The following is a 22552-nucleotide window of genomic DNA, read 5'->3' as shown; positions in this document are numbered from 1 at the left end:
TGTGTCTTGTCCACCCCCTCCTCTGAGTCTATTAAGTGATTTTTTTTTTAAAAGAAAGCTGACCGGGATTCTTGTCTTCTTCCCAATATAAGGTAACCCTACATTCTTTCACAGTTGTTCTCAGGATAGACCTGGCCTGCGCCAGCTGTCTACCTTGAGATATCAGTGACCCCAAGGTTAATGAATGTATGATGAGGTCAAGCTAACCAAAAGAACAAGGGCAACCATAGAAAAACACTCTTCTTAAGGGCAGCTCCACTTAGCCTGATCTGTCTGCCTGTATTCCCAAAGCTAGTCCAGACTGTGAGGTCCAAGGCAGTTACATTCTGGCTCCTTTATCCTTCATTTTGGGACCACCCACTTGGATGAGTTACGTGATGAACTTTCCTTCCATTGCCTTTTTTAAGGATGTGGCACCTCCCACCTAAACCACCTATTTGCTCAGAAGCACTGGGGATAAGAATACAAAAGTGAGACAGTCTCTGCTCTCAAGCAGGTCACATTCTAATGGGGGAAAAAGCATCTATGGAAAGCCCTTATAGTGCTCAGAGCCTGCAGGAATAAAGCAGATGCTACCACCCTCTAACGTCATTTTTAGTGATAAAATGACACCTATTTCTGAGGTTGACACATTAGACAGCAACAAAAACTTTGGGGGCAAGAATTTGCTTTGCTGAGGTTGTAGGCCCTGCAGGGGGCAGGCTGCATCTCCACAGGGGTTCCTTCCCAAAGCTCTGGGGCTAAGAGTCCTGGGCTCTCTCCATTAGTATGAGGGAAAATGGTGGTAGTTGGAATTAGCTGGAAGCATTACTGGTGGGAGTCATTCCTAGGGCTCCTGTACTTATCTGCATGTTGCTGGGAATTGGTCAGCAGTTGTTGGTAGTAATGATGAAGGAGGTGGGCTCTAGGCTAGAAGCAGGTTTTATAGTTTGGGGGACACTTGGATTCAGGGTCCTGGGCTGCCTCCATCAGGATTCAAGGGGGAAGAGTGTGATCAAGGTGGTTTGACTTGCTTCTCCTTCCCTTAAATAGAGGGAAAATAACTGAGGACAGGATGACTTTGGAGTAATTTATCGCCCACAGTCTCTTCATCTGAGTGCAAGTCTAAATTGTTGTCTATCTCCATCTCTTGACTAAACGCTACCTTGCTATTTCTAGAGCCATCTTTATCACTGCAGACTACTCTTGACTTTTAGGTTTTACTCTCTCATTGTCTGGGATTATTTGACTGCTGAGACCCAGAACATGGTCCAAGATGCCAGTGTTGTACACATTTCCCCCCTTCTCCCTCACCCTGGGAATACTGCAAAGAAATTCTGCAGAGATGCTTTCATTACCATGTCCATGTAGTTTCCCCAGATAGAAGGGGAAGGTCCCTGAGGCCAGAGATTTTTATTTCTATCGTAGTATCTAGAAGTATGTCTGATAAATACTTGACACATATTAAATGTTGACTGACAGACAAAGTCCCCCACGTAGGATTGGATCTCTGGAGGTCACATTTTGACTTTGAAAACCATAGATTATCTATGTTGTATTGCATGTTTATTTTGTAAAGCATTGCCAAATTCCATTTTAATCTGGTTCTTGTGCCTGTCTGAGGTGGTCTGCTGACTTTGACCCCCTGTGCCTTAAGGTCTACAGAAATCTCACTTGCAGCTCCGCTTTTGACAGGTGTGTATTCTTTTGCTGCAATAATTTTTGTTGCCATGTTAAGAATGAATTTATTTCTTTGAAGTGTAGCGGCTTATAACTTTAGCTGTGGCAACAGATTTGTGTTCCTTTCTCCCCACCCCAAGCAGTAGCTTTTGCAAGAAGCTCAACCAAGTTCCTTTCTCCCCTGTAATTCAGAGACACTACTAGCTTCTTTCCAGGATGTTCTCAGGCTAGTGAGTCAAGGAATTAGAAAAAGAAAAAAAAACCTCAAGCTATGAGATCAAGGTCCTCAGGGTTGCTTTTCCAAAGAGAAACATTTACCATTGAAATTCACTCTAAGCCAGGAATGCCCAAAATGCAGCCATGAAGTGGAGCTTCGGCAGGGACTTATTGTGGTGCAATCCATGAGCTTCAGAGTGAACTGGGTTGAAGGTTTTGTAGAAAAAAGAAAAGATGGAAAGAATCTAGCCAGTAAACCCCAAGTTAACTGGGCAGCTTCTGGCCATCAAAATTCAACTTCCTTTGGAGAGGAGAAAGAACAAGCTGAGTTATCCAGCTGGCTGGGTCCTGACTCAGGCAGCTTGGTATACTCATAGGTTGTGTTTGTCCTTCGTTTTCCAAGAGAACCATGACATCAGGTAAATGATGACATGACTTGCAGTTGACTTTGGTTTGAAGGAAGAAGGGTTGTGCAAGATTACCAGTCTCACTTTCTCCTCCAGAGCCATCTAGGTTCGGTGACCGGAGACGAACCAGGATGCAATGGGAGACCCTGGCTCTTTTAGGCTAAGGCCTGATGTTCAGGTTCTTACTATTAGTGAGTGAGCCCATTCAGCTAACAGGTCTCTTTAAGAAGTGAGCCAAGGGACCACCAGTTAATTAGAAATAAAGAAAAATCAATCAAACTGGGAGGGGAAGATCCTCAGGGTTGCTGGTCAAAAGAGAAAAAGTTATTGAAATTTGCTGAGAATCCAGGAGGGCCCAAAATATAGGCATTCATTGCAGTTTGGGCAGAGGCTACTGTGATCCAATGTATGAGCTTCAGAGTGAAAGAAGAAAGGATGGGAAGGGAGAGAGTAGAGGAGAAGAGTATGTGTCTCCTCGCCCTTCTCCCTTCCCTCTTTTCTCCTAGAGGGAAGAGAGGAGAAAAGAGAGAGAGAGATACACATACTCTTTTATTCCCTCCCTTACACTGAGGTGTAAGGGAAAGAGAAAGATAGAGGGAGGGAAGGGGAAAGGGAAAGAAATAGAAAGAAAGACAAGAGACTCCTGGCAGAGAAGGTCTCTTAGAGCTTAGGGTTTAGAGATCTTGTCATCTTCCTCTCATTGTCTCCCCTCTTCTTCTCCTCTCAGGAGACCAGAGAGGAAAGAGAGCAAAGGGTTTCAAAGGACCAGTGAGAGGAAATGGGAGAGGAGACAGAAAAGAAAAGAGAGTAAATTGGAAAGGAAAGGGGAAAGATGAGAGGATAGACTAGACAAAAGGCAAGGTGACAGACGAGAGGAAAGATGGGAGCTGAGAGCAAAGAACAAAGAAAAAAGGAGAGAAAAAAGGAGGAAAACCACAGAGAAGAGGAATGAGGAGAGAGAAGAGAGGAAATGGGAGAGAAAAGGGGAGAGAGAAGAGGAGCATAAAGATGAGAGGAAATACAACAGGGAAAACAGAAGAGAGGAAAGACAAAAGAGGAGAAGACAGTTAAGTTGAAATGAAAGGGGAGAGGAAAGACAAGGGGAGAAAAAAGAGAGGAAAGAGTAAATAGGAAAAAGGAAAGGGAACAGTAAAGATGAGAGGAAAGACATGAAATGAGAACAGAGAAGTAAGGGAAAACAGGAGAAAAGGGGAGATGAAAGAGAAGAGGAACAAGAAAAGAGAAGAGAGGAAAGGAAGAAGAAGAGGTGAGATGAGAGAAAAGAGGAGAAGAGAGTAAAGGGGAATGGAAAGGGGAGAAAAGACAGGAGAAGAGTAGATGAAAGGTGAGATGACAGATGAGAGCAAATACAAGCAGAAAGAGGAGAGAAAAGTACAGAGAGGAAAGAGGAGAGGAAAAGGAAAAGGGATGGGAAAGATGAGTACAGAAAGTAAAGGACAGAGGAGAGGAAAGGGAAGAGGAAATGGAGAGAAGAGAGGAAAGATGAGTGAAAAGGGAAGAGGAAATATGAGAGATGAGTACAGAAGAGAAAGGGCAAAGGAGAGTAGAGAGGGACAGGGGAGAGGAAAGAAAAGAGGAGAAGATAGTAAAGTTGAAAGGAAAGGGGAGAAGAAAGACAAAAGGAAGGATAAGAGATGAGAACAGAGAGGAAGGAAAAAGGAGAGGATAGAGAAGGGAAAGCAGTAGAGAGGAGGAAAAAGGAGAGGAAATGAGAGGGAAGATGAGAGGAAAGAATTGGAAAGCAAATAGGAGAGAGAAAAGAGGAGAAAGGAGTAAAGGGGAAAGGAAAGGGGAGAGGAAAGATGAGAGGAAAGACAGATGAAAGACTAGCGAAAAGACGAGTAAAAATTCAAGAGATGAGAACAGAGAGAAAAGGACAAATGAGAGGAAAGATGAGACAAAAGACAGCAAAAAGACAAGAAGAAATATGAGATAAATATACAGAGGAAAGGACAAAAGAGAGGAAAGAGGAGAGGACAGGAAAAGAGGAGAAGATAGAGGAGAGGAAAAACAAGAGAAATGATGAGATGAAAGAAAAGTGAAAAGAGGAGAGGAAATATGAGAGATGATCTAGACAGGAAAGGACAAAGGAGAGGAAAGAGGAGACAGAAGAGAGTAAATGAGAAAGGAAGGGACAAAAGACGAGATGAACAACAAGGGGACAGACCGAGGAAAGATGAGAGAGAGATGACAACAGAGAAGAAAGGGAAAAGGAGAGAAAAGAGAAGAGAGAAAAGAGGTAAGGTTGCTGTTGCAAAGACAGGCCTATTCGCTGAATGGGTATCACCTCATTCTAAGTGAGTACCTGAAAAGGTCTTAACCTAAAAGGGCCAGGGTCTCCCATTGCATCCTGGGCCAACTCCAGTCATCCTGATGAATATCAGGCCACTGGACCCAGATGGCTCAGGAGAAGAAAGTGAGGTTGGTGACCTTGCACAGTCCTCCCTCACTCAAATCAAAGTCAACTGCAAGTCATGTCATCATCTTGATGTCATGGTCCTCTTCGAGAACCAAGGACAAACGCAACCACAACAACCACAGCTGAGAGCACTGAATGTGCGGCAAGGCTAGATTCTGAATGGAGAATTAGCTAAGTGACAACAGAAGTTTTTTTTCTCTCTTTCTTCTGAGGATCCAGCATAACTTGTCCACAGCCATAGGAAGGCATGGGACATGATCAATTCCTAGAAAGAGAAGAATTCAGCTATGCTTCAATAAACCCACATCAACAGGAAAGTTTTGTGCAGGCAAGTGTATGTCTTAAGTTTTCTAACCTAGGTTTTTAAGTGTCTAGGACTCTGTGTCTCCAGGCCTTAAGTTTTCTAGGAAAGCAAGTTAAGTTATAGATGTGGAGAGTATATCTGTCTGAAGATTTCCAAAACTGTAAAGCCAAGTCTTTAGACAGCTTGAGACCTCAGCCCCTCTAAATTCAAGATCATAATCCAAGAGGCCTAGACCAGTTGTGTCAAACTAAATTGTTCATAAGGATCCCTGTGGGAGCATGTTGATTTAGAAACCCACCTGTTAACCTATGTCTTATTGTATTTCTATGTATTTCTTTAACAATTTCCCAATTACATTTTCATCTGGGCTGTACTGTTGATCTCTTTGGCCTAGCCAAAAGGCAAGGTATCTCAGTGTCCTGGCCTTGAGGTTTCAAGCCTCGAACTGAAGGTCCTCTGTGTTTGTACTTACAGTCTGAAGCCCAGCCAGACCTAGATTCAGAGTCTTAGATACTTATGGAGAGCTTGGGATTGGCTCTCTAGGACTTGAGTCTTCTCCGCCTTAAGACCACTATTCTGGAAATTGAATTACCAGCACCCAGGGATCAGGGAATGGAAGTCTAGGGATCTAAATTCCAAAGCCTTGAAGGCTTCACGACCAGGAGCCTTCACAACTGAGACTTTAAATCTCAAAGGTTCAAGACTTGGAGTCATTTAGATCTAAATCTACATTTTTAGAGACCCCGAGACCCAGACTTTTCCATGTAGTCCTACCTGCTGATGGAGGCTTTATTGAAAAGTTGTTTCAGCATAGCAAGATGGCCCCCAAACTGTATCTGCCTCTGACATTCCTCACAGGCCAGCAATGGATCTTGAGAGAGACTTCCACTTATAAGCAAATGCTTGCTCTGTAATCTGGCACTTGAGGTTAGAGATTTGTGTTTGGTATACATGTGCATGAGCTTGTGGTAGGAGGGGATGTTATGGGGGGGGGGCAGTTTCTCATCACTGAACAAGAACACTTACTAAGTTTGAGAGACAGCCTCCGGACTATTCTGAGAATGGCCGTGGAAGAAGGAAGCTCCCTTTCTCTACAAATACAGAGTGGGTGGGATACAGAAAGTCCAGTCAAGTTTCTTGCACAAATTTCTCAGGAATAAATAACCAAAATCCTGTCTGAGTTACAGTTATCCAAACTAAGACTATAAAAGGTTTGATTTCATGAAAACTATTACCTTTGTACAAGCAAAAAAAAAAATCCCAGTTACCCCTATTTAATAGTTTTCTAATACTTAAAAGAAGGTCCTTCCCCAAAGGCTTTTGCACTAATAATGATTATTCCTACATAATTCTTATTTATTATAAGTGGAACCAGTCCATCAACAAGCATTATTAAGTGTTTAGCTCGTTTCAACCATTCTGCCAAGCACTTGAGATATAAAAACCAAAAAGCCTTTTTACCTTGAGGAGAATTTCAGAAGAAACAACCTCTTCACATGTGAGTGAAGACAGCTTTAACTAGGAGAGAGGCACAGAAGTGGCATCAGTAGCACCTCTAATCCTGAGCTGAAGTCCCTGGCCAGCCAGAATGCTGTGAGAGTGAGAGTTCCATACAGATAAGTACACAGGTTTCATAGGGGACAGATGCAGAGTTTAAAGAATGAAACAGAAACAAGTGTAGAGAAAACCACTTGGAAATGGAGAGAGAAATCCAAGAGTTAGATACGTGGAGACGGCTCTGATAAGAGAGTCAGAAGAGAAGGACAAAGAACTAGAGTTTGAATCATAGAGAGGTAAAGGCTGAAAGACCTAGATCCATGGGAGACTTACCCAACCAAATCAGGGGACTAAATCCCAAGACTCAGGTGCAGACTGACATCTGGAGTCCTAGATACCTACAGACTTAAGGAACTAAATTTCTAGATTTAGTGACATAGAAACCAAACAATTCTAAATGTAACCTTGTAGACTTAGAGAACAAAATCGGCAGACTTAGAAGGACAGATAAAACACGTACTAAGTGCTGAGGGAGGGCAGTAGACATGCAGTGGCAGGGATCGAAATGGAGGCCAGGAATGGGGCAAAGGCCTTGCTCCATGCAAGGTAAAGAGAAAGTTCATTTATTAGAGCCCAGTCTCTCTCAGAGAGTCCAAGTTTCTGTTAAGGTGGGGTGAGGGTGATGACAAGAGCACAGGCAGCCTACTTTGGAAATGGTGGTCTACACGTGACTAAAGACCCCAAGAATTAAATTCGAAGCCCTGGGCTCAAAGACTTGGAGACACTAGGACAATATGGACCCAGACTAAGTCAACTGAAACTTAATACTTAGAGCCAGTGAGAGCTAAGGAATCAAACCCCTTACACTTCCAGCAGGGGACTCCATGCATGATTCAGACTCGAGCTGCTGAGGTCTATAATAACACTCTGGAGTTCTGTGATTCCAATACAGAGCCAAGTCTCTAGGGTGCTTTCTCTAGTCATCTAAGACAGAAGGAAAGACCTAACGAGGGACTATGTGGTCAAAGTTACTGGCACAGTGTAAAAAGCAGATGACAGACCTTACCTGTGCCAAGGGGCTTTCGGAGGAGTTGCCGTCTTGTTGATGACAGAGAAGGGAGCCACAAGATGACTGCTGGCATTCCCCCCAGATCAGTGGCAAGTTTTGATATCCCATCAACTCCTTTGTTTTCAGTGAGCAAGAGGCACTGAATCTTCAGCCACAGAATTTGAGCCTAAGGAGAGAAGAAGAAACATTTTCATTCTTCTTGTAACTTGTCAGCAAATTATTGTTTCACAATCTAGCCTTGAAAGCTCAGGAATCCTACTTATTACATGTGCTTGAGCCGGCAGAGACAGTCTTTTGACACTCATGCTCATTGTTTTAGGCACCACAATCTTGGCACACTCAGCACCACCAAGAGGCAGCTGATACCCAAGGTTAGCCACTCTGCCCTGGGTGGGTATTATACTGACAACTGCCTTGCAAAAAGTTAGCATTATCACAGAATGGGGAAAAGGTGGTGAGGCTGGAAGAAACACACAGAAAGCTGGTTCGGGTTGCTTGCAAAAGTTACTTGGGAAAATAATAACTGTCAACAGACCAGGAAGATATGGAAGAAGCAGTATAGCCCAGTTGCCCAACAAAGATCTAGAAGGAGTGCCAGACTAAGTAGTGATTGTGAAATCAAAGGAAAAACCATAGTGAGTCATTTTTTCAGCCCAAGAGAACATATACAATCCACATTGGAATGCCTAGACCAGGCACTATGGCAGAGGGGTGACTGTTTCCCTGACTCCAGAGCTGGACTGCACAGGAAGTTCCTGGGCTCAGGCAAGGGCTAATATTGGCTGTCTATGGAGGCTCCACCTGTGAGGAGGTGAGCCCTTGTGTGTCGCCTAGACACAAACTGGGGGATGGCAGCCAGATGGCATCCAGTATGAGAGGCCATGGGGCTGACGTGTTCATTCACCAGTCTAAGCAGTCCCTTTCTGTTCCTTCAAAGAAAAGGTACAAAGCCTAGACAGTCCTTGAAAATTAAGGATTTCGTGACACGTGAAACATAATTACAAAGTCAAAGGAATGAAAAAAGTTTTTGAGGAAGATATCTCATGCAAAAATGACATGAGAACAGATCAAGGAGACATATCTTAAGGATTCTTAAAACCTTCAAGGCCAGATTGTGAAACAATCATTTGCTGATAAATGAGAACAGGAATGAAATATTTTCTCCTCTCTCAGGCTCAAATTGCACTCAGCTGAAGACCACTCTTCTGGAGGCTCAGTGCTATTTCTCCCTTGCAACCACAGGAACCAAATGGGACAAAGACTCATCGGCAACCTAGAAGGAATGTCAACAGTCATTTTGGGACACACTACTCTCATTTAGACACCTATTCAGTGGATTGACCCCCCAAAAGGAGCCTGGTATTTCCAAAAATCATTAACGAAATAACAAAAAATTCTCAGGAGCATTCTAGCCAAAACCCAGACCTTCAGATCAAAGGAAAAATGCTGCAAGCACCCAGAAAGAATTAAAATACCAAGGAGCCACTGTCAGGATCACACAAGATCTAGCAACTACCATGTAAAGCGGGGAATACAATATTCTACAAGGCAAAAGATCTAGGATTGCAACCCAAAAATATCTTATCCAGAAAAATTGAGCATGATCACACAGGTGAAAAACAGACCTTTTAATGAAATAGGTAATTTTCAGGCTTTTCTGATGCAAAGATCACAGCTCAGTCAAAACTGTAAATACAAATTAGGGAATGGAAGGGACCGCATAAGGATGGTATGTTTACAATCTAATAAGAAATAATGAGATGCGTCCCCCACAACTCTGTCATCAGGGGTCACAGAGGGAGTGAAGACAGAAGCCTTGTACTTTTGTTGACTTGATCATCTTGAAGAAGAGAGAGACCCCAGGGGAACAAGGTAAGGAAAGGTGGTGAAATTGGTCATTTAATCAGAGTATACAAGTCTAAGTCTATACAAAAAGAAAAAGGTAGACATCATGTGAACCTCACTTTTGTCTGAATTTGTCAAAGGAGAGGAGGTAGAACACATATAAAGACTTTGGTGTAGAAGTGCTTTTATCAGGAGGGAGAAAATGAAAAGGAAGGCAAGGTTCAGAAAGGGAGCAGTCACAAATAAAAGAAATTTAATCTAGGAGGATAGATTGTGAGAAGTGATTTAAAAGGAAAGAAAGAATAGAAAGCAAAAAAATCCACTTTGATTTAATAAAAAAATAAGAGCTGCATGTGAAAGGAAAACAAAATAAATAAAACCTTACAAAGTGATCAAATAAAAGAGGAAAACTGACAACAAATGAAGACATTAAGTAAATTCTTAGAGAATATTTTATCCAACATGCAAGTAAAATGGATGTATATTTACAAAAATGAAAAAAATACATCCAGATTAACAAAACAAGACAGAGACTTTGGACAACCTAATATCAGGGGAAAAAAGGAAAGGAAGGGTTTTCTACCAAATTCCTTCCATCATACAAATCTGTTCTTCACATCTAACTCAGAGAGAAAGTAGGAAAGGAAACTATACATAAATAGACTATAAAAAATGCTAGAGCAAAAAAAAAAATTAAATAAATGTTAGCAAAGAAACTACAGGAACATACCACAAAATGATACATTATAACTAAGTTGGTTCATGTCAAGCCCATTACAAATAAATAACAAAGAACAATAAAAACATGTTTGTCAACAGATATAGAAAAAAGCCCCTAATAAAAAATCAAAATCAAATTCAGCATTTAAAAAAACACTAGAAAACAGAGATAAATAGATCTTTCCTTAATATGGTAAGTACTATCAATCTAAAACCAAGAACGAGAATTGTGGATAATGGGGATAAACTAGGGGCCTTTCCAGTAAAACAAGGGTGTTCGTTAGCACTACTGGTATTTAATAAAGTGCTTGAAAGTCTAGCTAAGATAGCAAAAGGAAGTTAAAAGAATAAGCACAGGAGAAGAGGAAACAAGTATTGTTTGATGTTCTGGAGAACTCTAGAGAGCCAACTAAAAAACTAATTGAAGCAAAGTTGAAGGATATAAATCATCAGCATTTCTATTTAATTATCACTAAAAACCCAGCAAGGAGACAGGGAGAGAAATGACATTAAATATAGCTATACAATATTTCAGAGTCTACCTACCATGATACATATAAGAAATAGTATGCGTGTGTATATATGTATGTATATATATATATGTGTGTGTGTGTGTGTGTGTATACACACATATATATATATATATACACATAATATATACACATACAAGTTCTATGTACACATACTATTTATACTTGGATATACTATATATACATACATGTATATATAGTATATCCAAGTATAAATCACCCTTAGAGTAATATGCATTGTTCATTGATATGTTGAGCCAAAATAACTTAAAATGACATAACTACTTAAATTAACTTACTCAGAGCCAAAGTTCTATAGAGCTAGAGAATAACAGGGGAAAAGTGAGAAGAAAGAGGCCCAACAGTCATAGATCTCAAACTATACCACCAAGAAGTCATTAACAGTGCCATCAAAAGGTCAGAGGCAAACACCATAAGTGCATGGTGTCTGATAAATCCAAAGGCCTCAGCTACTAGAGAACGAGCTGTTTTGGCAATAAGGACTGGTAAAACTGGAAAGCACTCTGTCAGAAACTAGGCATAGACCAATATTTCACACTATATATATTAAGACATAGCAAAACTAGGTACATTACTTAGACCATAAAGTGTGAGTGACATCATAAATGAGAGGAGGAACGAAGAAATTACCCTACAAACTATGAATATGGGAAGAATTCGTAATCAAAGAAAGCATAATTTTGATATAAATTTTAAAAGCTTTTTCCACAAATAAAACTGATACAGTTAAGATTATAAAAAAAAACAATTACCTGGGAGATAATGTTTGCAGCAAATTTCTCTGGTAAAAGCTTTTTATCTAAATCAAATAAAAAACAAGTATACTAACCATTACTTGAACAATATAAATGATCAGTTCTCAAGGGAAGAAATTCAAGCTATTAATAGCCACATTTTAAAATGTTCCAATTCACTAATAATTAAATATAAATTAAAAACTACTCCAGCAAAGTTGCCACAAAAAAAAGGAAAAGGGTGGAGGGTGCTGCGGGAAAATAGAAATATTAATACACTATTGGTGTAGCTTCAAAATAGGCTGGCCATGATAGCAATTTAGATTGCTACCTAACAAAGCTGCAAAATTGTGCATACTCTTTTGACCCAGTCATACATCACTACTGGGTCTATACTCTAAGAAGGTCAAAGAAAGGGGATCCATATATACAAAAAAAATTTATAGCACTTCTTTTTTTGTGGTAGCAAACAACTGGAAATTAAGGGAGTGAGCGTCATTTGAGGAATAAATGAACAAATTATGGCACGTAAAGGGAATGGAATTCTACTGTGCTATAATAAAGGGATAATTTCAGAGAAAACTGGGAAGACTTAAGAACTCAGATCAATTGCAACAACCAACCATGATGCCAGAGGGCCAATGACAAGAATGCTGCCCACCTCCTATCAGAGACCAAGGGGTTTGATCATAGACTAAAAATGCAGAAAGTGACAAACATTTTTTGACAGGGCCAATATGGTCATCTTTTTTACTTGACTGTGTATTCCGAGATTTTGTCTTTCTTTTATAGATAAAATTTAATTAAAAAATAAAATTAATTTATAGCTTGCATACCAAAAGTTTGAGGTTAACAAGTGGTTCAAAGAAAACTATTAACTTAGCATGCAAGACAAAAAGGTAAATAAAATAAATAAACTATATTGGTAAAAAAGTATATATTACCTCTACTCAGAAAAACAATTCTCCCCAAGTGTGGACTGCACTTACAATTTCATAATATAATAAATGATACTTAGAGACTCTGATATTTAAGGAGCTCTAATCCCCAATTCTGAGACTAAATAAAGTCCAATCATATAAAGGAGCCCTGGAGAGATGCAAATTATCCTGAGAGTCCCTGGCTTCAAAGATATTTCCTTCTATCCAGAGAAATGATGCAACCACATCTGAATAAATACAAAGGATACACAAAATAAATAGAAAGTTATGACCTCTAGTGCTACATAGAATAAGCAGAGAAAGAGAGAGAGAGAAATGGAGTTAGGAAGACATAGAGGCAGCTAGATGGAGAGAGTTGAAGAGAATCATTAAGACAGGGAGGAAAATAAGAGACATAAGGAGAAAGATAGATAGGGATTTGGAATGTTAGATTCAGAAAGCTAGAGATGAAGGCCTAAAGCCCTACAGACTTGACAAGATGTAGACGCCAAGGCGGGGCTAAGTTAAGGCACAGCCATTCCACTTTGCTTTTCTAATCATGAGGAGGAAATACTCTCCATGGATGACTATTTGGTAAGTGTTCCTATCACACCAATAAATAAAAATTTAAGAGTAGGATAACACGTAACTTACCTATCCAAGTGGAATTTATTGAAGGATATAGCATGCCAAGCCAGGCCCCAAGATGATAAGGAAGGGCATGTGCACGTGACTAATTCCAACATTCCTCCCAGGTGAGGGATAATGGGTCTTTATGTCCTGGATGTCCCTATGGCTGTGGAGGACAAGCCGCAGGGAGACTTCAGAAGCATGGTCTTCAGCAGCATAGACCTTTGGCAAAGTACAATGAGCGTCTGAGAAAGAAAGAAAAGGAAATTACTTTTGGGGTCACTTATGAATTTCTGACTTTACAATCTGGCCTTATAGGAAACAAGACTCTCTTTTCTCTCCCTCCCCTTTCCCTCCAGAAAATTGTTTTAAAATTAATTAAAAAAAAAAAAGAAATTAGAATTGAATTTCAGTTAAAAAAGAATTCAAAGAAGAGATTTAGACAAACAAGAACATGGACCAACTTTTACCCTTTCAAGGGTCTAGGTGAGGTGGAAGAAGCAGGCTCTGAAATAGGGAAACCACAAGAACAACATTCCAGACAACAGAGATGATCCAGGGTTTACGGAGAGGTTTGGGATGATGTTTACCCCAGGAGGAAGGTGCCCTTCCCCCTCCCCCCACTAAAGAATCATGTTCCCTGGATGTCGGCACCCTGAAGCAAAATCCTGTTGGCCCCGTCTTGGTTATAGTAACATGGAATAATGTTCTTATTGACGACAACCTCAGAATAAATCCGTCCCTGGAGTGAGCAAAATTGCATTTGAAAGACTTTCATAGACAGAATAAACATAAGCGGCATGAACAACAAGATGGAGAATTAGATAGTTTTTCTGATCCCTTAAACTTCCCAAACCTCTCCAAAGCAGAATTATACACAAAAGCTACTTTAGCTAAATTGAAAAGAAGTTTGAAAACTTACATTTAAAAGACTAAGAAGACCCTGAACCATGAAGTGATGTTCACTGACCCAGGACTTATTCAATACCCCTCCCTACCTCCTATGCTACCAGCATCAAGGCGATGCTCGCAGAACCAAGAAATGGAGACAGGGAGCAGGGCTTGCAACAACCCCCTCCCCCCCCATGCCTGGTTCCCCCTCTCTCTTCCCAGGCTGACGAAATTTCCTCGAATTATGACAAACAGTATCGTGGCAGATAACCCTGTAGTACCAGTGTGGCAACCCTGCCCATGCTGGGGCAAATCATTACAAACACCAGCATGGCAGTTCTACTGGTGTAGAAGTGGACAGCCTTGTAGCTCTCTGAACTGCCTGTGATGGGCTATACAATTAAGGAATAGAGGAAATGGGTTAGGACACTATGTGCAGGGGAGTGCAAAGTGTGAAACACCTTACTAAACCTAAGGGAAAGCAGAGTGTCCAGCAGGGGACAGTATTCACCACCAGAAAGTCATTGGGGGCGGAGACTTAGGCTGCTGAACCTTGAGCTGTCCAGTGTGGAAGAAGGCTGAGACACTATGAGGTCCAGTCCCTGAGGAAGCCAGAAAATGAACAGGGAAAAATGGGGGGAGGAGAGAAAAAACTGAAATTACCAAAGATCTCAGGAAGAAAACTCAAAGACCTTAAACTAGGGGTGGGGAACCTACGGCTTCAAGGCCACATGTGGTCCTCTAGGTTCTCAAGTGTGGCCTACCTCTGCCTTAAACATAAGCAGATAACTCAACAATGAAAACATTAACAACGGAAGGAAATATGGCCCCCAGATCTAGTAAATGAGTTAAGGCATCTATGAATAAACATTTCAAAACAAAGGAAAATAATCCAACACTTGATGAGTAAGATGCTGCTGAAAGTGAGGAGAACATGGAACCAAAACACATTTTTTCTGAGCAATTCAGTGAAGATATGAGAATTATGAGAGCAGAACTTAAGTGGGAAGAACAGAAAGCCTGCAAAGAAACAAAAGAGAGAGCAGCAGGCTGGGAATGAAAATAGAAGTGAAGGGCAAGCTGTGTGTTCGTCCTTCGTTGCCAAAGAAGACTATACCATCAGAGAAATAATGACATGACTTGCATTTGACTTTGTTTTGAGTGAGGGAGGGCTGTGCAGGTCACCAGCCTCACTTCTCCTCCAGAGCCATCTGAATCCAGTGACCAGATATTCATCAGGATGACTGGAGATGACCCAGGATGAGGCAATTGGGGTTAAGTGACTTGCCCAAGGTCACACAGCTGGTGAGTGTTAAGTGTCTGAGGTGAGATTTGAACTCAGGTCGTCCTGACTCTTACAGGTGCTCTATCCACTGCACCACCTAGTTGGAAGGGCAATCTAGAAGAGAATAAAAAACCAATAACTTTAAAAGAAATATGTTCACTATGCAAGAAAAACATACTGATCTCCAAGACAGGTTGCATAGAGACATAAGGTCATGGGTTTCCCAGAAGAACATGACAGGACAAAAATCCTTAATTCCAATAATGTAGGAAATAACAGAAGGGAACTACTCAGAACTTCTGAAAGAAGAAAATGAAATACCAATTGAAAAAATTCACAGACTACCTCTAGGGGAAAAAAAACAAGCCCCAAAACTTCAAGACACGTAGAGGTTAAATTTAACAATTCAGTTCAGAAACAAGTTCTTCAAGTGAACATAAGAAAGACCTTCAAAGAGAAATGAAAAGGAATTCAAATAACACAAGACTATTCTGTATCCATCAGAAAATGTAGGAGAGAATGGAGTGATGTGTTCCAAAGTGCAATGGAGTTCATGATGTAGCCCAGGGTGATCTACCTTACAAATCTGAGCTTAAACATAAAAGAAAAAAAGGATACAGGAGGGATCTTTAGAGGGAGGGGTGAAGGAATAGGTCAAAGGGGTGTACAAAAGAGTGTTCTGATTTATGGGAAGGAGAGGATAAAGGAGGGATTGTTGTAGGAGGGTTAGGTTAAGTAATAGAAGGGCAAGGTAGCGGCTAAAAATAAAGTAGAGGGGTTAGGAGAGATAGGAATAAAGAGATATGCACAAACAAAAGCCAAAGATTAGAAATAGAATCTTTTAGGGAAAGTATGTGTTTATCTATCTATCTATCTATCTATCTATCTATCTATATGTATGTGTGAATATGTAAACATCAATATATACATATGTATATATAATATATTATATATAACTATTTGTAAATTATATAATTATATATTACATTATTATAATTATTTTATGTTATATTATTGTAATATTATTTATAAATTATATATAAATATTATATATACAAATATGTCCATGCTTAATTATTATGGGGGGGAAGAAAGGGGAGAAAACAAAGTAAAAATGGTACAGCAGAGAGTAAACGAAAACCTACAAGGAAACAAAGAAAAGATGGACAGATTTCAACATGACGTGATAGTTGATATATAGGTTTTTTTGAAATGGAAAGTTATTGCTATATATTCTGAATCATCTATGCACAATACTTTTTTTCCTTTTCTTATTTTATATTTAAATTTATAATATGTTTCTTTTTCATTTCTTATTATGTATTTAAAAATTAAAAAAAATAATTTAAAAAAAATCAGTAAAGAGGCATTTGAACCATTGGTAGAAATAAAACCTAAAACAAGGAGATTGTTTGCTTCATGGACACCCCAGACAATACGACACTGAATTCAGCAGAGATGGGGTGAAAGTGGAAGCCTGTGGAAGTCACAGTAAAGAGAGGGGCCTGGGGCATTATAGACTGAATCTGGCAACACTCTGCCTGTAGATGAATTGTGTGCGTGTGTGTGTGTGTGTGTGTGTGTGTGTGTGTGTGAGAGAGAGAGAGAGAGAGAGAGAGAGAGAGAGAGACAGAGAGAGAGAGAGAGACAGAGAGAGAGAGAGACAGAGAGAGAGAGAGAGACAGAGAGACAGAGAGACAGAGAGAGACAGAGACAGAGACAGAGACAGAAAGAGAGACAGAGAGAGAGAGAGAGAGAGAGAGAGAGAGAGAGAGAGAGAGAGAGAGAGATTACAAGATGGGAGGGTACATAGAAAAAGGTAGAAGAGATAATGTGTGATGTGCTGTGGTCAAATCAAGAGCTAGCAAAGGGGGGAAGTAACCCTTACATCTCAGAAAGAGAAGAACCTACAGGGGAGTGAGTGAGGAGGGCAGAGGGGAGGATGGAAAAAGGGAGTAACTGCACCAATTGCATTGCTGGTAGGAGGCGGTTCCACTGATGAATGCTTCTATGGGTGAGGAATGATGATTTGTGAAGGGTGATGGAGGCCTTCAACTGGGTGTAGTCTGTGTGACTTGGTGCTTGAAAAGTCTGCTTTTCCTATCTGAGTGGGAGGTGAGGTAGGAGTTGGAAGTCCTGGAGATATCTGGTACTCCCCCCCCCCCCTCCATCTGGGAGAGTGGGAGAACATGCATTTAGGAAGGAGACTTTAAGGCAAATAAGAAAATGAAAAGTAACCAAAGGAAGGCATAGGTAAGTGATAGGTTACATAATCAAGGATATGACAAGGGAGGAACCCTAGCATGGTGCAGCCTCCTCTCTGACACCTGTAATAATTAGTATTGTTCTGGGAGTGAGACACAAAGGATAAGAAAAAAACGACTGGATGAGCTCTGTTAAGGCAATGGCAGAAACCACCTGGAAGGGAGAAGGGACACCTTGGAAGTTTTGATTGCATGAGAAAAAAGCAACCATATAAATAATAGAAGTTATGAATCAGAGAATAAGGGTCTAGAATAGAAAGAAATAGAGGGTGGATTATGAAGTGAGTGATAGAAATCTTTTTTTTTTTAAATGGACCCAAGAAAAAAATGGAACTAAAAAAACTAATGAATAGGATTATTTGAAGGGGAAGAGAGAAAGAGGGAAACGACTAGCAGGGAGGAAAAGACAAAGGAAGAATTATATAACCAGATAAAAAGAGGAGAGAAAAAGGAATATACAAAACCCCAAAGAGAAAAGAATACAAGAGAAATGGATCAGGGGTGAGGGAAAAAGGTCACCTTAAAAAAAGGTAAAGGTAAAGTCATTGAAAGAACATAGTTTACAGCAGAAGAGGGGAAAAAAAATCGTATCTTGGTTAAAAGCCCTAATATTAGAGGCAAATGGAGTAAAATATAAACCTCAGCCTCATAACGCTAAATGTGAATGAATTAAATAATCCAATAAAACAAACAAAAGACAGAGTGACATTGCATAAGAAAGCAAAACCCCACAATCCTTTGCTTACAAAATACACATTTAAAAAAAACAAAGGCATGCACAAAATAAAAATCAAGGTATGGAATTTTTTTTTTATCATTTACTGAGTGAATCCAAAAAAAAGGAGTTTCAATCAGGCTGCCTGACAAAACAAAAATGAACACTCAAAAAATAAAAATGTATAAACAAAGCAACTGAAAATTTATGCTGAAAGGAATCAGAAACCGCTAAATAATATCAGTAATAAAGTTATATGCTCCAACTGCCTTAGCATCGAATTCATTAAGGAAATACTAGCTGACCCAGAAACAGACATAGACAGTAACACAATTGTGACTTCAATATCCCTCTATCAGCTTTGAATAAGTCTAACAGAAAAGTAAACAAAAGGGAAAATGTGAAACTGAACCAATTCCTAAAGACACTTGAGTTGAAAAACTTATGGCATCTTCTAAAAAGGAGAGCAAAAGAATATACATATTTCTAAGTACCACATGGAAATTTTACAAAAATTGACCATGTACTAGGGCACAGAGATATTGCTAACCAATATAATAAAGCAAAATACCTAATACATCCTTTATAAGTCATAACACATTAAAAATAATAATTGCTTCTGGAATTACAAGCAAAAGCTAGATACTGAATAATGAAATCAATAAATATGTAAAAGAAAATAATAATGATGAAACAATATAAGAAAGATGGGATGCAGCTAAAGCAGTCCTCAGGAAAAATTATAACCTTACAATCATACATTAACAAAATAGAAAAAGAGCTTAATAAACTAAATATGTATTTTAAAAATCAGAAAGCCAACAAACAAACCCAAAATAAGCACAAAAGAGGAGAAACTTAAAATTAGAAAGGAATAAATAAACTGGAAACAAAAGACAACATAGAAATGATAACCTAATCTCAGAAAGGGAAATATATCTAGCTATATGGGTATTGTCCAAGAAAACACTCGTAGTCCTGATGGAACTATGAAGGAACAGTTAGCACCCACACTTCACAAAATATTCTCAGATATTGAGAAAGAAAGCATGCCATTAAACTCCTTTTTAATAAGACAAATATAGTCCTGATACCTAAAGGAAGGAAAGATAAAACACAGAAAAAAAGGTACAGGCTAACATCATTAATGAACATTAACTCAAAAATGTTAAACAAAATCTTGTCAGAGTATATAGATTTATCAAAGAAATAATTCATCATGATCAAATGGTATTTAGATAAGCATGCAAGCATGGTTCAACATTAGGAAAACAATCAGAATAATTACAAATCCTAACATCTAAATCCACATGATTATCTGAACAGATTCAGAAAAAACCTCTGATGAAACACAACACACTTTTAATGCTAAAAACCATACAATGTACAGGCATAGAACCTGTAATAACAAATTCAATAACATAAAAATCATCTATCTTCAATAACATAGAAATCACCTATCTAAAACCAAAGACAAGCACCATATGTAAGGGAATACACTAAACCTTTTGCAATAATGGGAGGGGTGGAACCAAGATAGAGGATTGGAGACAGCAATGTAGCCAAACTCTTCCAACATTTTGCTCCAAACAACTTTAAAACAACAGCTCAAATCAAATGTTGCAGAGCCAACAAAAGGTCAGGGCAAAACATTTTTCCAGCCAAAAACAACTTAGGAGGTTGGCAAGAGAGATCTGTGACACTGGAGTGGCAACCAATTTGGAACTATACCCAAAGGGCAATCAAACTGCACATATCTTTTGATCCAGCAATATCACTAATAGGTTTGTATTCCGAAGAGATCACAAAAAAGGGAAAGGACAGAACTGTTGAACTCTGGGTGCAAACTGAAGTATAGTTTTCTCATTTTCTTTATTTTTCTCACTTTTTTGCAGTATGGCTAATACGGAAATATGTTTTGAATGATTTCACATGTATAACTGATATATTACATGCCTTCTTCATGGATGGAGGAGGGAGAGAATTTGGAACTCAAATTTTTCTATAAATGTCAAAAATAAATAATAGTTTCAAAACATCCAATAAATATGGGAGTAAAGCAAAGATGCCCACTAATATTTGATATAGTTCTGGAAATGTTAGTAATAGCAACAAGACAAGAGAAAGAAGTTAAAGGCACAGAGACAGGTTAAGAAGAGATCAAACTATCTCGATCGCTTGCTGACATAATGGTTTACTTGCAAAATACTAGGGAATCAGCAGATGCTAGTTGAGACAATTAATAGCTTAATCAAAGTTGCAGGCTACAAAATAAATCCTCAGAAACAAACAGTATTTCTATTAACAAAACAAAAGAAGCAATAATAGAAACTGAAATCTCATTCCAAACAAGTACAAAATGCATAAAATATCTGGGGACCAACCTACCAAAGCACCTGAATAGTTTCGATTGCACAAGGTGCCTTAAATAAAAGAAGAAAATTTAAATAGCTGCAATGCTTGTGAATAAATACAGTCATTTAATAAAAACAACAATACTGCCAGAGTTAATTTACACTTTTAAAGCCATGCCAGTCAAATTACCAAGGGGATACTTTATAAATAAAATAAATAATAAATAAATATAAAACGATATAATAATAACAAAATTAATTTGGAAAAAACAAAAAAAATCTAGAACATCAAGGAAAATGATGAAAAGAAGTAGAGGCAAAGGGAGAACAGCACTTCCAGACCTGAAACTAAAGCAGCAATCAACACAATCATCTGATATTCGTAGAGACAGACAGACAGACACAGAGAGAGAAAAATCAATGAAATAGTTTAGAAAAAGGAGGATCAGAACCTATATAACTCAATAAATAAGTGCTATTAGAGAACAAAATACCTAGGAAAAAACTTATTTGATAAAAAAAACTGCAGGGAAAACTGGATAACATTTTGGAAAAAAATTAGACTTAGACCAATATCTTACACCATATCTGACAATACATTCTATATGTATATATCACCTTAATATTAAAGGTTACACCACAAAAAATTAGAAGGCAAACAGATCATATACCCCTCACAGACACAATAGGAAATATATTCTTAACAAACAAAATATAGAGGCAATTCAAGAGATAAAATTACATGATTACCTGATTACATGAAATTTATACATGAAAAATAATTTTCTGCACAGACAAAATTAATGCACCTAAGATATAAAGGGAAGTAGTCAAATGGGGAAAAAAAATCTTTGTAACAAATTTCTCTGATAAGCATTTAGCATCCACGATATGTGAAAAAAACTAATAAATATATACAAAAATAATAGCCATTCGCTGGCAGATAAGTTATCAAACGACATATACGAAGAATTCTCAAAAGGATTACAAAAAATTCTCAATCACAAGAAAGAATGCTCTAAATCACTAACAAGAAATTCAAGTCAAAACAACTCTGAGGTTTCACCTCACACTCTGCAAACTGGCAAAAATGACCCCAAAATGGAAATAATGTTGGGGGGTTGTATATTGTTAGTGGATCTGTGACACAGTACAACCAATTGGGAAAAGCAATTCAGAATTATGCAGATAAAGTGACTAAAATGTCCATACCCTTTGAATCAGAGACTCCATTACTACACCCCAAGGAAGCCATCAATAAGAAGAAAGTCCCCATACACTCCAAAATATTTATAGCAGCACTTTTTATGATATGGAGGAATTGAAAAACTTTGATGCTCATGAATTAAGGAAAGGCTAAATAAACTGTAGTACATGAATGTAATGGAATATTAGTGTGCTGTAAGAAGTGATATGTATGATGAATATAGAGAAATATAGAAAGATATAAACTGATGCAAAGTGAAGTAAGCAAAGAAATAAGCCAAGAAAATTATATACACAGTAATTAGAACAATATAAATTGAAAGAACTACACAACAAAAATACAAAATAAATACAAGGAAATTAAAAGAAATGAGAAGACACTTCAACATACTACTTTCATGTAAGCTGGAGGCTCATAGGTGTTATACATTGCACATTTTTAGACTTTTTCTAACATTTTAATCACTTGTGCTGATTTTTTTCCTTTCTGAAAAGATACTACTTGTTCTATAGCAGGTCATCTTAAACTTTTTCCACTAGTGACCCCTTCAGTGCTTCTTAAACTGTGGGTTGTGACCCCATATAAGATGGGTATCTGGAAGGGGAAGGGGAGGGATACTTGAGATAACTCTGATGATGAAGGATTTGGAGTCTAAAGTCCTAAGTTTAAATCCCATCTCTGCTACTTAACTACCCATAAGTAATTTGGGCAAGTCACTCTCTATCACTGTGTCTCAGTTTCTTCATCTGTAAAATAAGAAATTTGGAAGAAGAGTGAGCTTCTACAAAAGGAAATAGTGAGCACCAAGAATTAACATGACTTCATCAAGGAAAAATCATCCAAT

At 38.7% G+C, this 22552-nt stretch overlaps 1 protein-coding gene across 1 annotated transcript in view; it reads right to left on the bottom strand.

Moving 5' to 3' along the window:
- LOC140516177 (uncharacterized) overlaps nt 1-7754 on the bottom strand; it is a 72000-nt gene extending 64246 nt beyond the window's left edge. Inside the window, exon 1 of the mRNA XM_072627204.1 lies at nt 7590-7754. The gene's annotated coding sequence lies outside the window, so the exon portion shown is untranslated. The remainder of the gene's footprint in view (nt 1-7589) is intronic.
- Nucleotides 7755-22552: the final 14798 nt, after the last annotated feature.

This window comes from Notamacropus eugenii, chromosome X, assembly GCF_028372415.1.
Source record: "Notamacropus eugenii isolate mMacEug1 chromosome X, mMacEug1.pri_v2, whole genome shotgun sequence".
NCBI classification, from domain to species: Eukaryota; Metazoa; Chordata; class Mammalia; order Diprotodontia; family Macropodidae; genus Notamacropus; species Notamacropus eugenii.
This window is presented reverse-complemented; position numbering and strand designations above follow the sequence as displayed.